Source organism: Equus przewalskii, chromosome 7 (assembly GCF_037783145.1).
Source record: "Equus przewalskii isolate Varuska chromosome 7, EquPr2, whole genome shotgun sequence".
NCBI lineage: Eukaryota > Metazoa > Chordata > Mammalia > Perissodactyla > Equidae > Equus > Equus przewalskii.
Window position 1 is genome coordinate 40,361,812 of NC_091837.1, and position 14,094 is coordinate 40,375,905.

General features: G+C 48.8%; 1 long non-coding RNA gene across 1 annotated transcript; it reads left to right on the top strand.

The window, feature by feature from the left end:
• Positions 1-5,098: 5,098 nt before the first annotated feature.
• Positions 5,099-14,094, top strand: LOC139084503 (uncharacterized). The gene is made up of 2 exons (XR_011541936.1): positions 5,099-5,261; positions 6,645-14,094. It is a non-coding gene; the product is annotated as an uncharacterized lncRNA (long non-coding RNA).

Below are 14,094 nucleotides of genomic sequence, written 5' to 3' on the forward strand. Positions count from 1 at the left end.
TCAGCTGGAGGTTCAAGTGGTGGGGACTCTTTTGGGGTCAGTGTCCTTTGCTGCTTGTTCTGGGGAAAGCAAGTCAGAGGTATGAGGCTCTTGGGCTTCTCCTGCCACCACCCAGCATCCCTGGCTGCAGGCTCTGTCCCTCAGCCCAGCCCCGAGGGAGGCGGTGGTGGCTCTTTCCAGAGATGCCCCCACCACTACCCCAATGGTATTCACGCCCCAGTGTAGGTCCTGTCCCTTTCTCTTGAATCTGGGCTGGCTCTGTGACTTGCTTATTGCCAATGGAATGTGGTAGAAGCAAGGCTACACGACTTCCACGTCAAAAGCAGCCTTGCAGTGGCTGCCTTGGTCTTCTGGAACAGCCTCTGGGAGCCCTGAGCTGCTGTGTAGAAGTCCAACTACCTGAGGCTGCCGTGCTGGAGAGACCTGCTACAGGTGCTCCAGTAGACACTCGCCACCAAGCCCAGCCTGCTTGCCACCAGGCCACCGGACAGTGAGGGAAGCTGTTCTGGACCTTCTGCAATGGCCCATCTACCAGCTGAATGCTGTCAAGTGACCTCAGTCAGGGTCACGCAGGGCAGAAGGATCACCCAGCTGTGCAGTGCCTGCATGAACTCCTGACCACGAAACCATGAGACACGGTAAGTGTTTTAAGCCACTAAGTTTGGGGAAGATTTGTCACACGGTAATGGATGATACAGGAGAGGCTCTCGAGTTCTGTTCTTCTCAGGTGGATCCAACCTGAGCTCTTGTCCCAGGAGAACCAGTCCCTGCTGCAGCTGCCCCTCAGCCCCAGAGATGCCCTGGAGGAGGGCCCTGGCTGACTGTCCAGGGCTTGCCTGGACCCCCATTACAGGGCAGGATCTGTACCTTTGGGTCAAAGTATCTCATTTACTCATTCATTCATTCATTCAAAAGATACTGAGAGCCCCTGTGTGCCAGGCTGTGTTTTGGGCTCTGTGGAGATAACAATGAACAAGACAAGTTCCTCTGAAGCTTACTTTCTAGTGATAGAAACAGATAATAGACAAGTAGATAATAGAATTTCAGAGAGAGAGAGAGCTAAGTGCTTTTAAGAAAATAAAGCCAAGAAGGGAAATACAGACTCTTCTGAGCATCTGATAAAAAGTAAGGAATTTCTCTTCCAAAATGTACGGTATCACACACACACACACAATTTAGCATGTAATTGGGGGGAATTTATTCTCCCTGAAGTCCATCTCTTGGATCTCTGGGGGCTATGGATTCCAGGTTAAGAACAACTGAGAGAGAACCGCTGTGGGGGACACAGGTGAAGTCAAGGATCCCCACAGGTGGAATGTGCCACCCCCTCACCAATGGTTCTGTGAGGAGGTGGTGTCAACCAGGTAACAAACTAGCCCTGTGCCTGTGCGATGCTCTCAGTCTGGTGCGCGAAAGATGTGCAAACTGGAAATGGACCTGGTGGTTAATCTCAAGGCCGTGCGCACATGGCAGGTGCCTGAGGAAACCCTGCCAGCCGCATGGCCCAGCTCTGAGGCCCACTGGGGGCCATGCAGTGAAGTGTTGCTTCATGCAGCTTCTCACCTAGTCCTCACAAGGGGCCTCTGGTGGAGGAATCCTGTTGGGCTCGTTTGCAGAGAAGCCACAGAGAAGGTGAGTAACTTCCCTCTTGGTGGGGCTGGACGCTGGGAGGCAGGCTGGGCCAGCCCAGGGTGTGATTTGAAGGCTGGGATGGGAAATAACATTTGCAGGTGCCTGTGATGCTCCAGACAGGGTGCAGGTGGCTCCCACACATTATGTCATCTACTCTTCACAACCCTGAATGCCTTAGAGATGAGGCCTCTGAGGCCCTGACAGGACAGGAAACCTCCCCAACTCACCACTAGTAAGCCAAGATTCTAAAGCCGTTTTCACAGCCAGTCCGCCCTGGCCCCTCCTCATGTTATGGGTTGTCTATGGGCATTGCCCGCCCGCCGCACCGCCCCCAGATCACTGGGTCAGAACAAAGCAGAAGAGCCAAGCCCCACACTGGCCGCCCTTGCCTGGGCCGCATGCAGGCCACCTGCAGGGCAGCTCCCAGGCCCTCTGAACTGGGCAGCAAACCACGGGCAAGGCCGAGCCCATTCTGGAGCTTACACAAGGCTCTCTCTGTTCTGGAAGCAATTCAGAGACGGCAGCCATCCCGTGCTCCCCGGTGAAATGAGGGAGTGTTTGCTCCTGCTGTGAGCTGATTTTCGGTGGCCTGATCAGCAGCAGCTTGCTCTTAGTAAAACAAACAGCCTCATGTGAAAAAACCTTCGTCCAGTTACATCCAGGATCAACAGGGGAGGGGTCTGAAGGTACCGCACCCCACTCCACCCGCCCGGCTCCCCTCCCTTGGCTGCTGAGGGTGGAATCCCATTTAAACAATTGCCTGAGCCAGAAGGAACATTTGAGTCATTAATTTCCTGCTCGCTGTGAGAGAAGGCGCACGGAGCTGGCCCAGGCAAGGCCCTTGTGCCCATTTGTCTTCACACCGTCACTCTGAGTGAGACTCAGGGAGAGCCGTGGAGCCCTTGGAAATACGGGGACTTATTCTAGCCACGAATCCCAGGCCAGAGGATTGGCATGGCAAATGGACATTAAGGGGAGCTGTTTGGTGAGAAGCCCTCTAAGTCAGAGATAGAGCCCGAGGTTCTGTCCAGGGCTCTCTCAGCACCCTGCCCGGTGACTTCCATCATTCCCTCATTTGTCTCTTCATCCCTTCATTCATCACATCCATACCGAATGGCCGCTGGGGGCTAGTCTTTGTTACAGACGTCTCGGTTTTCTCCAGCAGAGCCAACCTGCTGGAGGTGAGGCCCAGCTCTTCAAATAAGTGAGGCTGTTGGCAGCTTCGGCATCCTGCAAGGGAAGCTGGAGGCTGTCCTTGAGGCAGAATCGCCCCTGTCCTGGCAGCAGCAGCTCTGGTGGCTTTCTATGTGGTTGTATACCCGAAGCAAATCCAGACTCCCTGCTCTCAGGGCAGCCCTGAGCCTGCAAGAGGACACACAGACCCAGATTCTTTAAAAAATAACGGCTTTGAGGCCGACCTGGTGGTGCAGCAGGTAAGTTCGCACGTTCCACTTTGGCGGCCCAGGGTTTGCCGGTTCGGATCCCAGGTGCAGACATGGCACCGCTTATCAAGCCATGCTGTGGGAGGCGTCCCACATATAAAGTAGAGGAAGATGGGCACGGATGTTAGCTCAGGGCCAGTCTTCCTCAGCAAAAAGAGGAGGATTGGAGGCAGAAGTTAGCTCAGGGCTAATCTTCCTCAAAAAAAAAAACTAAAAATAAAAATAAAAAATAACAGCTTTATTGAAATATAATTCACATGCGCTAAAGTGCACCCATTTAAAGTGTACAGTTTGGTGGTTTTGAGTATATTCACAAAGTATATTCACAAAATTCTGCAATCACCACTACCTAATTTTAGAGCATTTTCATCACCCCGAAAAGAAACCCCATACTCATTGTCATTCCTCCCTCCCCCGCTTCAGCTGACCTAGGCAATCCACCTTCTGTCTGTACATGTGCCTGTTCGGGAGCCTTCATACGAACAGGATCATGCAGTATGTGGCCCTTGTGTCAGACTCAGGTTTTAAGTAGTTCATGTACTTCTCTCAAAGGCTGCCTTCCGGAGTCATCTCTGCCTAGGGTTAAGGGGAAGAGATGGGGTGGGAGTTCTAAACCTGGGTCGTGGGAAAATTGGGGGTGGGAATAAGGGACCCCCCCAGCACCTGGAGGGGTGTGGTCAACACCCTTCCAGAGCCCTGGTGGTCAGGTTTAAGGTTTTCCAGCCAATTGATCCTCAGGCCTTCAGTAAAGTGTGTTATGCATGACAGCCTGGTGTTGGCTGTGCTCTGGGGAATAAAGGGTCTGGGGCCTCCATTTGTGGTGAAGTCAGACAGGGGAGGGGGGAGGGGTCACCACTACCAGGCCAGGCTGCACCGCTTTAAGCTTTCAGCTCCCAGCACCTGTCCTCTTCTCACTGGGGGTCTTGAAGGTACAGCTGAGTCAAACCCGTACATTATATTTGTGTATGTGTCAACTGCTTATCATATCTACTCTAAGTAAAGCCCTCTCTCCTAGGTGGAAGGAGAAAACAAACACGGCTGTTAGAGGAGTTTGTGCTCTAACAGAACAGATTCATGCACCCGTGACATGAAGACGTGGACCAGAGCTGGACCCCTGTGAGTTGCCGTCTCAGGTTCCCAGACACAGCCTTGGTCTCACGGTGGAGACCTGTTTGTAACCTCACTCCTGGGTGTGGGGAACGGAAACAATGGTTGGAGGGTCTAGGAAAGCAGTCTGCCTGTGCTGGGCGTGGCTCCCACCTCTGCAGCTTTCGCCCACCCATCCCAGCTGCGGCCCTATCATGACCCGCATGCTCAAGTTCACCACGTCCGCCTCCCCAAGTGCAGCACTGGGGCTCTGAGGCACATCTCCAGGACCCCAGGACAGAGACGGCTAATTGCTTACCCAATAGACGTTTCTTATTCCTCCTCAGTGTGTTTGTTTGCTAGGGCTGCCGTAACAAAGGACCACAGGCTGTGTGTCAAACATCTCATAGTTCTGGAGGCTGGAAGTCTGAAACCAAGGTGTTGGCCAAGTTGATTCCTTCTGAGGGTTGAGAGGGAGAGATCTGTTCCAGGCCTCTGCTCCTTGTGTCTCTTCACATGGTCTCCCCTCTTATTCGTCTCAGTGTCCAAATTCCCCATTTTTATAAAGACAGCAGACGTATTGGATTAGGGCACACCCTAATGACCTCATTTTAACTTGATTATCTCTGTAAGGACCCTATCTCCAAATAAGGTCACATACTAAGGTACTGGGGGTAAGGACTCCAACATCTTTTTTGTGGGGGGACACAAGTCAAGCCATAACACTTAATAATAGAAATCAGTTTTATTTGAGGGGCTGTGTATACAGCTAACAGATACATTCCCAGCCTCCCTTGTAGCCCACGCAGCTATTTTGACTAGGTTCCAGCCAAGGAAATGTAAACAGCAGTCAATGGCTAAGACTTCGGGGACAGTTCCTTAAAAGAGCTCAGATAGGTAGATCTTCTGCCTTCCTCTTGCTTCTTGCCTAGATTGAGGACATGTTAGCTGGAGTTCTAGCATCCCTCTTGAGACCTGAGACAACCTCAAAGTTGGAAGCTGTGGTCTTAGGAGAGTGGAGCAGAAGCTAGAAGGAGCCGGGGTCTCTGATGAGACAGTGGGGCCACCATGCCAGCCACGGGCTACCCACCTCCAACTACTGTAAGTGAGGGAAAATAATAAAGTTCTCCTTTGATATTTATAGTGTCTATTACTAGCAGCCAAAGGCAACCCTACGAGAAACAGCCTCCAAGGAGCCAGTATGGTGCAGTGGGAGAGGCATGTACTAATAGTTTGCCATGAGACAGACCTGATTGAGCGCCCTTCCTGTGTCCTGTTTATACACGCAGTTGTCCCTCAGCATAGAAATGACCTTTCTACTTGTCTGCCCTCCCCTCTGCATCGTAAGCTCTTTAAAGGCAGGGTCCATGTCTGTTATATCTTCATTTTCTCCATGCCTTGCACAGAGCCTGCACATACAAGGTGTTCAGTGAGTGTTGACCTGAATGGATTTTAAATTCTCTACCCTGACCAGGTCTGTGGTCTTGGACTCCTGAGTCTTAATTTCTTTAACAATAAAAATGGGAGTTATAATACCTGGCCTGTTTTAAAGACAAAGCATGATGAAATGTATAGCATTTAGCACAATGCCTAGCACATGTTGGATGCCCAAGGAATGGTGGCCATTATTAGTATTATGACTACATTTTCTATAAAATTCCTGTTCTAGTCCTGGTGTGACGCTCTACTTACTTCTGACGACCAGACTTTTGTTTTTTCTAAGACCAAGTCTCTGACTTACACATTGTGTTCATTAGGTTCCCATCTTATTTTCTTTGCCTTCTTTTGGCCTTGAGAACCTCATCAGTACATGAGTCCCTAGGTTGTCTGCATTCCAATTCTGGCACCTTCCAGTGCAGTTAAGCATTCCATGCTCAGCCAGTTTACCAGCTAAGTCAGGACACAGAGAGGGTGGGGGTCTTTACATTCTGCCATAGGGTCTTGGTGAGTGGAAGAGGGTCTTCCCAAGAAGAGAGTAAGGATCAGTTACAAAGATGGCCCCAGTGTTCTGCCCTTCCTGGGCCCGTGGCATTTGCAATGTGATGGAGCCATTTCCCCATTGTTTGGATCTAGGTCAGCCTTGTATCTTGTTTTGGCTAATAAATGTGGTGGAAGTGACACTGCCAATTTTGAGCTAAGGCCTTAAGAAGCCTTGTACGCATCTCCTTCCTTGCTTTCTTGGACTTCTCCTCTGAGCCCTCTTCTTGACTAGCCCTTGTCCTTGGCTGCTCAGCAAGAATCCTGCCAAGCCAGTTTAGCAAGAATCCCCCCAACCCTTGATACCTAACCAAGTTCCTCTTGGTATTTTTCCATCCACTGACTCCCTCATCCTGCCCATTGGCTATAAATTTCCAGTTCCCTCTGTTGTATTCAGAGTTGAGTTCACTCTCTGTCCCCTATTACAATAGTCTTGACCTCTATTGCAATAGTCTTGAGCAGAGTTTTCCTTGCCTGTTTAACTATGTCTGGTGCACGTTTTGACAGCTTCCGCCATGAGAAGAAGCCTGGACTAGCCTGCTGAGGATGAGAGACCGACCACATAGAGCAGAGTAAGTGCTCCCAGCTGAGGCCATCCTAGACCAGCCCACTCTCAAGTGACTGCAGACACATAAGTAAGGTTGGTCGAGATCAGCTGAGCTCGGCTTAGGTCAGCAGAACTGCCCAGCCGACCCCAAGGCTCATGAGAAATAATAAATATCTGTTAGTTTACAGCACTATGATTTGGGGTGGTTTGATCTGCAGCACTATTGTGTCAATAGATGACAGGTACAGAGAAGAAGAAAAGGTCTGACAAGCAGAGCAGAAGGACCTTTTCAAAGACCCCGTGCCCTGAGCTCCTTGGGTCCTGCAGGGCCCATGTTTTATGGTTCTCATGGTATCAGTGAGGGAGAGCACTATCTCTTTGGCTGCCTCCCGGAAAAGAGGAGGTAAGGAATGGAGCCGCGGCTGACTGTGTGGGTCCCGCAGTCACCAGGCAGCAACCAAGAGGCGAGGGAGGGATGGCGCATTCGGCCGAAAGACTGGCTGGTACTGAGGTTGCCTTAGCGGTAGGTGCCAGCTGGGGAACAATTAAGTCCTATTTTCCAAATCACTTCAAGTGAACACACTGGGAGCGAGCTATTAACAGCAGGCTGAAGAGCTCTGAAATATCAGCACCACAGCACGCTGCACTCTGGAGTCCCCGGCTGGAATGTTCTCCTCCGCAGTCCGGGCCCCACCCTGCCCTGGACCTTTTGTTCTCCCACACAGCTTCTCTTGCCCCCTCAGCCCTTTCTTTGTTTATTTAATTGTGGTAAAATACATCTAACATGCAATTTACCACTTTAACCATTTTTAAGTGTACAGTTCAGTGGCATTAAGTGCACTCACAATGTTGTACAACCATCACCACTATCTATTTCTGGAACTTTTTCATCATCCCAAATGAAAACTCTGCACCCATTGGACAATAACTCCCCATTCCTTCCTCTCTCCGGCCCCCGGATCTGCCTATTCTAGGCACCTTATATAGTTGAAAGCATATATTTGTCCTTTCGTGTCTCTCAGCCCTTTATTCTTACCAAAACTTTTGTTTTTAGACATCTGAAAAGCAACCGACCAGAGATATGCAGTTTCTTTAAAACCCACCCGCCTTCCTTTGATCCCCTGGAAGAGGTGGACTTCCTGACCTTGGCCTTGGGGTATGGATGTCCCTGTCCCCATCAAATCTCCAAACAAAACAGAACAAATTCCCCTTCCTGACCAAGTTCTCGAACAGAGGCTGTGAGGACACCCCCACCCTGCATTTTCCTTTCTGCCTTTTGAGTCCAGCTGTTCTGGCTACGCATTCCGCACTACCAGCTTGCTCCAGCTCCCGTTGGATGGGGACGCCGTGGTGCACTGAGGTCACCATGGGCCTCAGGTCTGTCTCATCAACCCCTAGAGGATGGGGGTCATATTCCTGGAATAGCTCCAAGAAGCCCCACCCAGTTTTAGGTCAAAAGCTTGACAAATAAGTATTGTTTCAACAGCAGAGGCCCTGGCTTGAGGTAAGTTGGAATCAGACCAGTCCTGTGGGGCCAGAACAATCTGGTGGAGCCTGAGGTCTGCAGGCAGCCTGTTTGCACAGTTGATGAGGTAAAGGAGATGATGAGGAGAATGCACAATATTGCTAAGTTTCCATTCACTATTGCCCTCCCGTACCCTACACACACTTACACATACACACACATACACTTGTTCACATACACACTCTCTCACACACTCACACACTTGCTCTCTTACACACTCACACTCACACACCTGCCCCAGGGACTCATGGTTTTAAGGCCGGGGGTGAGAGGGCTGCTCCAGGCATAAGTCAAAGAAGGTTTTCAAGAGGCCCTTGGGGGCCGTGAGGTGTGGGATCAAAGGTGAAACTGAGAGGGAGAGAGGCGTTTTTCCTCTCACTTGTTTGATTTTCCTCTCACTTCTTTGAGCACACAGCGCTGCCCTGGCCCTTTGGCACACTGGGGATGGCACCTTGGGGCCAGTGGGTGGGGAAGCAGTGGCCCTTGAGGGGGGGAGGGCACCTCAAAGATGCTTCAGAGACTGTAGATACCCAAGGGGATGGGGGAAGTGCGTGGGGAGAAGGGGAAGTGGCAGAGAGGGGAGGACTGTGGCTTGTCGTCAGGTGTGGGACGCCCCTGGGGACTCTCAGGTTGCCTTTGATCAACTTTGCCCCCAGCGGGAGCACCAGACAGTGAATTCCACCCTGTCCTAAGGCATGGAATTTGTTTTCATTGTGTGGCAAAGGTGATTCTTTATCAAGAATTCCTTACCTCCGTTTCCTCCATGGTCTTTCCTAGTTCACTCGGGTCAGGCAGGTCCACAACTCTCCTGGGGTGGGCACAGCCTGGGCTCATGGCTCTGGGCTGGAGGTAAGGAACCCGCTGAGTCCCCGTTCTCCTGTCTTTAAAATGGGAAAGGTAGTTTAAACCCCTCATAGGTTTGTGGAAATAATTGCATGGGAAAAAGTTATATATATGTGCATGATATGTGTGTGCGTGTGTATATATTCATACATATATATATATGTATGTACGTATGTCTGTGTATGTATAACTTATATAGACCATATATGTATGTATGGTGCCTAGCTCAGGACCCAGCACATAATAAGCCATAAATGTTACTGCTATCCTTAGTATCGTCCAGGATGGCTTTCCACAGTGGTTGGCTTTCTGCATCAAGAGACTTCAGGAGTCCAAGTAAAGGGAATGTGACCTAGCGGTAAAGTGACTTTAAAATCTATTAGCACTTACATACCCAAGTGAGTGTGGAGCATGCAGTCACCCCAGAAGTGCTCATTCCTTCATTCAGGAAGTCACAGAACAGGGCAGATTGCATTCTCTGGATGTTCCTGAGCACCAATCTCAAACGGCTCTCAGTATTTATGGAAATGATAATTTCTCAGGCCGGTTCACTTTGCCAATCTCCACAACTATTCCAAACACTTTTCTCTCTCTTCAAGCCCTTTCCCCTTTTATCTCCCATTTAGATGGGCTTCGCCTCTTAAAGAGAAAATAGATGCTGTCAGATGAGAACTCCTTCTCCTTCCCAGTCTCATACGTATGAACCTGCTCGTGTTGGCACTCCTGTCCCTTCTCTTTACAATTGAGGAGTACTTCCTCTCCAATTTATCGTGAATCCTTCTACTGATGCTTATTTTGATTCCAGCTCCTCCTGCCTTCTCAGGAACCTGACCACATCTCTCTTCTGCTTATTTGACCTTTCCCTCTCAACTGGCTTTGAGTACCCTCAAGTCTTTCCCATTTACCAACTACAGCAAAGCAAAACCAAAAAATGCCAAACTTGACTTCTTTCTTGATCCATGTTGTCATAAGCTGGCTCCCCACATATTCCCAGCACCCCTATTGATGAGACAAAGCCGAGCGCGTTGGGGCTCATCGCAGCAGGTGGTGGGGAGAACAGCAAAGCTTGGTATTCAGAGAGGGGAAGACAAGGTCAGAGTTCACCCAGAATTGGAGGTTTGGTTAGAGGTGGGTCTTTCAGTGTGGGGATTGAGGCTGGAGTAACAATCATGATACCACAGTCCAGGATTGGCAGAGATAGCAAAGTGAGAGATTCAAAGAATCTTCAGGTACAAACTGTAGATGTTTTTCATTGAAGAGTTGATGGGTCTTTGGGGAAGTTTCTGTAGCAAACAATTGCACTATTTGCTTGGGAGGACAGTCCCAAAAGAGAAAAGAAATGCTAATATAGACAGTGGGAGAGAAGGGCGTGCTACTGTGGGCAGTAAGGTGTGGTTTCACTTCTCTATGTCCAGGCTGAGTGCGGGGGTTAGAAGGTTTTGGTTCTCAGCTTCGAGCTTCTGACCCAGCTCCTTCCTCCCCTTCACCACTAAACAACTCAAAATAATTTCTCTGCTTGCTGACCTCATTTCCTCTCCTCCTACTCATTCCTCAGCCCTCCAACCTGACTTCGGGCTCTTTCTAAAACAGTGTTCATTAAGGTCCTCCATGGCGTCCCTGTCTTTAAATCCAGTTGAAACTTTTCAGGCCTCATCTCACATGGCCTCTCAGGGCTGTCAGTCTCTAGCTCCTTGGCATCCATGACCCCACACTCTCCCAGTTGTCCCACTGCCTGTATCATCACTTTCTCTTTCTCTTCTTTGCAGACTCGTTCTATTCCATCCTGTTATTAAGTATTATTGTCTCACCAGACTTGGTCCTAAGACTTCTCCCCTTTCCCTTCATACCTTCTCCTGTGGCAGTGCCATGTATTCTCATAGCTTTAGCTACCACCTCTGCACAGATACTTTATAAATTTATGTCTCCAGCCCAACCTTTTTTTGGAGCTCTGGACCCACATATACAAAAGTCTATATGACGTCTCCTCTGAATGTCTTCAAGGCATTTCAAGTCAAGATTTCTGTAGAAGATAAGGCAACGTTAGCACTGTGAGAAACAAACCCCCAAATCTCAAGGGCTTAACACATTTAAAGGTTATTTCTCACTGATCTAAGAGTGCAAAGTGTGAGTTCCTGATCAGCTGGTTGTTTCTCTCCACATGGTGAATGAAAGGTCCAGGCTCCTTCCATCTTGTGGCTCTGCCGCCTCCTATGTCTTCAGAGTCCTCTGCATTTATCCAGTGGAGAGTGTAGGGGAGGAAAGAAAGACTTTCCTTCAACCACCCCTGGCTTCAATAGCTCAGTCTATGAAATAAACTGACAACAGGCCAATTAACAGGAGAAAAAGTATACAAATTTATTAATTTTTAATATTATGTACATGGGGAATTACAGGAAAAAAAGTGAATACCAAAAAAATAAATATGGTGAGAATTGAGAGCTTATATATTATTAGGGGAAGGGGAGGGGAGATGCAGGCAACTTAGGAGAGAGTTAATGAATTTTAGGAAAAGAATAGATGTGAAGTGTGACAGTTTGTGACAGTTTGTCTGGGTGTAGAGTTGGTTTCTAGTCTTCTGTGTTAGGGTCAATCTTCCCTGGTTGATGAAACTCCTGGGGCCGGGGTGGGGGTGCGGGGCAGCCTGGTTAATGACAATTGAGTTCCTTTTAGAGGATCTGTCTTTAGGCAGATAAGAGGAGTTCAGAGACAGCCTCTCCCTGCGTTTGCTATTTTCAAGTGCCTTCAGCTCAAAATAATCAACATACCAAAGCAGCATATTTTGGGGCTGCATGTCCAGAAATCCTTCAATAGGAAAAAGGAGAGTATAGAAGCTACACCTGGTTTTTAAAAGCTTTGGCCTGGGAGATGACACACATCACTTCTACTCATGTTCCATTGACAAAAAAAACCCCAAACAAACCAGTCTAGGGTTGAATTGGCACTCCCCCAACCCTCCAATAAACAGATGTGTTTAAGTCCTAATTGCAAGTATCTATGAATGTGACCTTATTTGGAAATAGGATCTTTGTAGATGTGATCAGGTTAAGATGAGATCATATTGGATTAGGGTGGGCCCTAATCACATGATTGGTGTCCTTATAAGATGAAGGAAATTTGGGCACACAGATACACACAGGGAGAAGATGTCCATGTGAAGACACAGAGACGCAGGGAGAATGCTATGTGAAGACAGAGCAGAGACTAGAGTGGTCCATCTACAAGCCAAGGAACACCAAGAATTGCCAGCAACCACCAGAAGCTTGGAGTGAAATGTGGAATAAGTTCGCTCTCAGAGCCTCCAGTAGGAACTAACCTTGACTGTGGACTTCTAATCTCCAGAACTATGAGAGAATAAATTTATGTTGTTTGAGTCACTCGGTTTGTGGTACTTTGTTACAGCAGCCGCAGGAAATTAATACACTTGGCCACACCTGGATGCAAGAGGAAATGTAGTCCCACGTTCCAGTGAAAACTCCATACTGTGACGGTTAGTTTTGTATGCCAGCTGGACAGGGCCATAAGGCGCCCAGATATTTGACTAAAACATAATTCTGGGCATGTCTGTGAGATGTTTCTGGATGAGATTAACATCTGAAGTAGCAGACTGAGTAAATCATATGGCCCTCCCTGATTTGTGTGTGGGGGTCTCATCCAATCAGTTGAAGACCTGAACAGAATGAAAAGGCTAAGTAAGAGGAAACTTCTCCTGCCTGACTGAGCTGGAACATTGCTCTTTTCCTGCCTTCAGACTCAAATTCAGACATCTGCTCCTCTTGGGTCTTGAGCCTGCTGGGTTTCAGACTAGAACTTACACCTTCAACTCTCCTGGTTCTCAGGCCTTTGAACTTGGACTAAAAATATACCATCAGCTCTCCTGGCTCTCCAGCTTACCAACTGCAGATCTGGGGACTTCTTAGCCTCCATGGTCATGTGAGCTAATTCCTTATAATACCAATTATCTATCTATCTATCTTTCTATCTATCCATCCATCCTTCCTACTGGCTTTGTTTCTCTGGAGAGCCCTGACTAATACACTGACCCTGCTATCTCTCTGGTCTCATCCAGAACCACACCCCACACTCCCTCCTGATGTTGGGCTTTTGCATATGCTCTCACCCTAGAAGAGCTCTTCCCTCCCCTCTTGCTCAGTTAACTGCTATTTATTCTTCTTATCTCTGCTCAAGCATCACTTCCTCTTCCCTAATTTCTTTGTCCTGGTCAAAGCCCTCAACCATATGTTCATCGACACACCATGAACCCTCCTCTGTAGGACTTGTCAAAGTTATGCTGCTCTTTGACTATCTGTCTTCTCTGCTAGCCTGTGAGCTCCAGGAAGATGGTTACCATGTCTATTTCCTCACTACCATTCCCCCAGCATTCAGCACAGTGCCTGGCCAAAGGAATGTGTGGATTGAGTTTAGCAGCCATTTTTTGGGAGCGTCTACTTTGGGACATGCCAGGCATGAGCCACAGCTGTGAAAATCCCTGTCCTGGGTTGGTGATGAGGGAAGAGAAAGAGAAGGAATAGGTGGCTTCCATGCAGGGTTCTCTCTACAGGAACCTGTAACCTCCACAGCAAGGGGAGCCACTCAGGATAGAGGCCCAGGGAGGCTGGAAGCAAGTCAAGAAGGATGCCATACAATCGCTCCATGGACATTGACATCACTCAGAGCATCACTGGAACAAATCTGAAATTACTCACTTTCTCTCTTTGAGGCTATCAATGGACTGAATGCTGTGTCCTCCCCAAAATTCATACGTTGAAAGCCTAATCCCCAGTGTGACGGTATTTGGTGATGGGGCCTTTGGAAGGTGATGAGTTCATGAGGGTGGAGCCCTCATGATGGGATTAGTACCCTCATAAGAAGAGACGCAAGAGAGCTTGTCACCTCTCTTTGCTCTCTGCCACATGAGGGCACAATGAAAAGACGGCCATTTGTAAACCAGAAAAGAGAGCCCTCACCTGTCACAGATCTGCTGGCGCCTTGATCTTGGACTTCCCAGCCTCCCCAACTGTGAGAAATAAATGTTCATTGTTTAA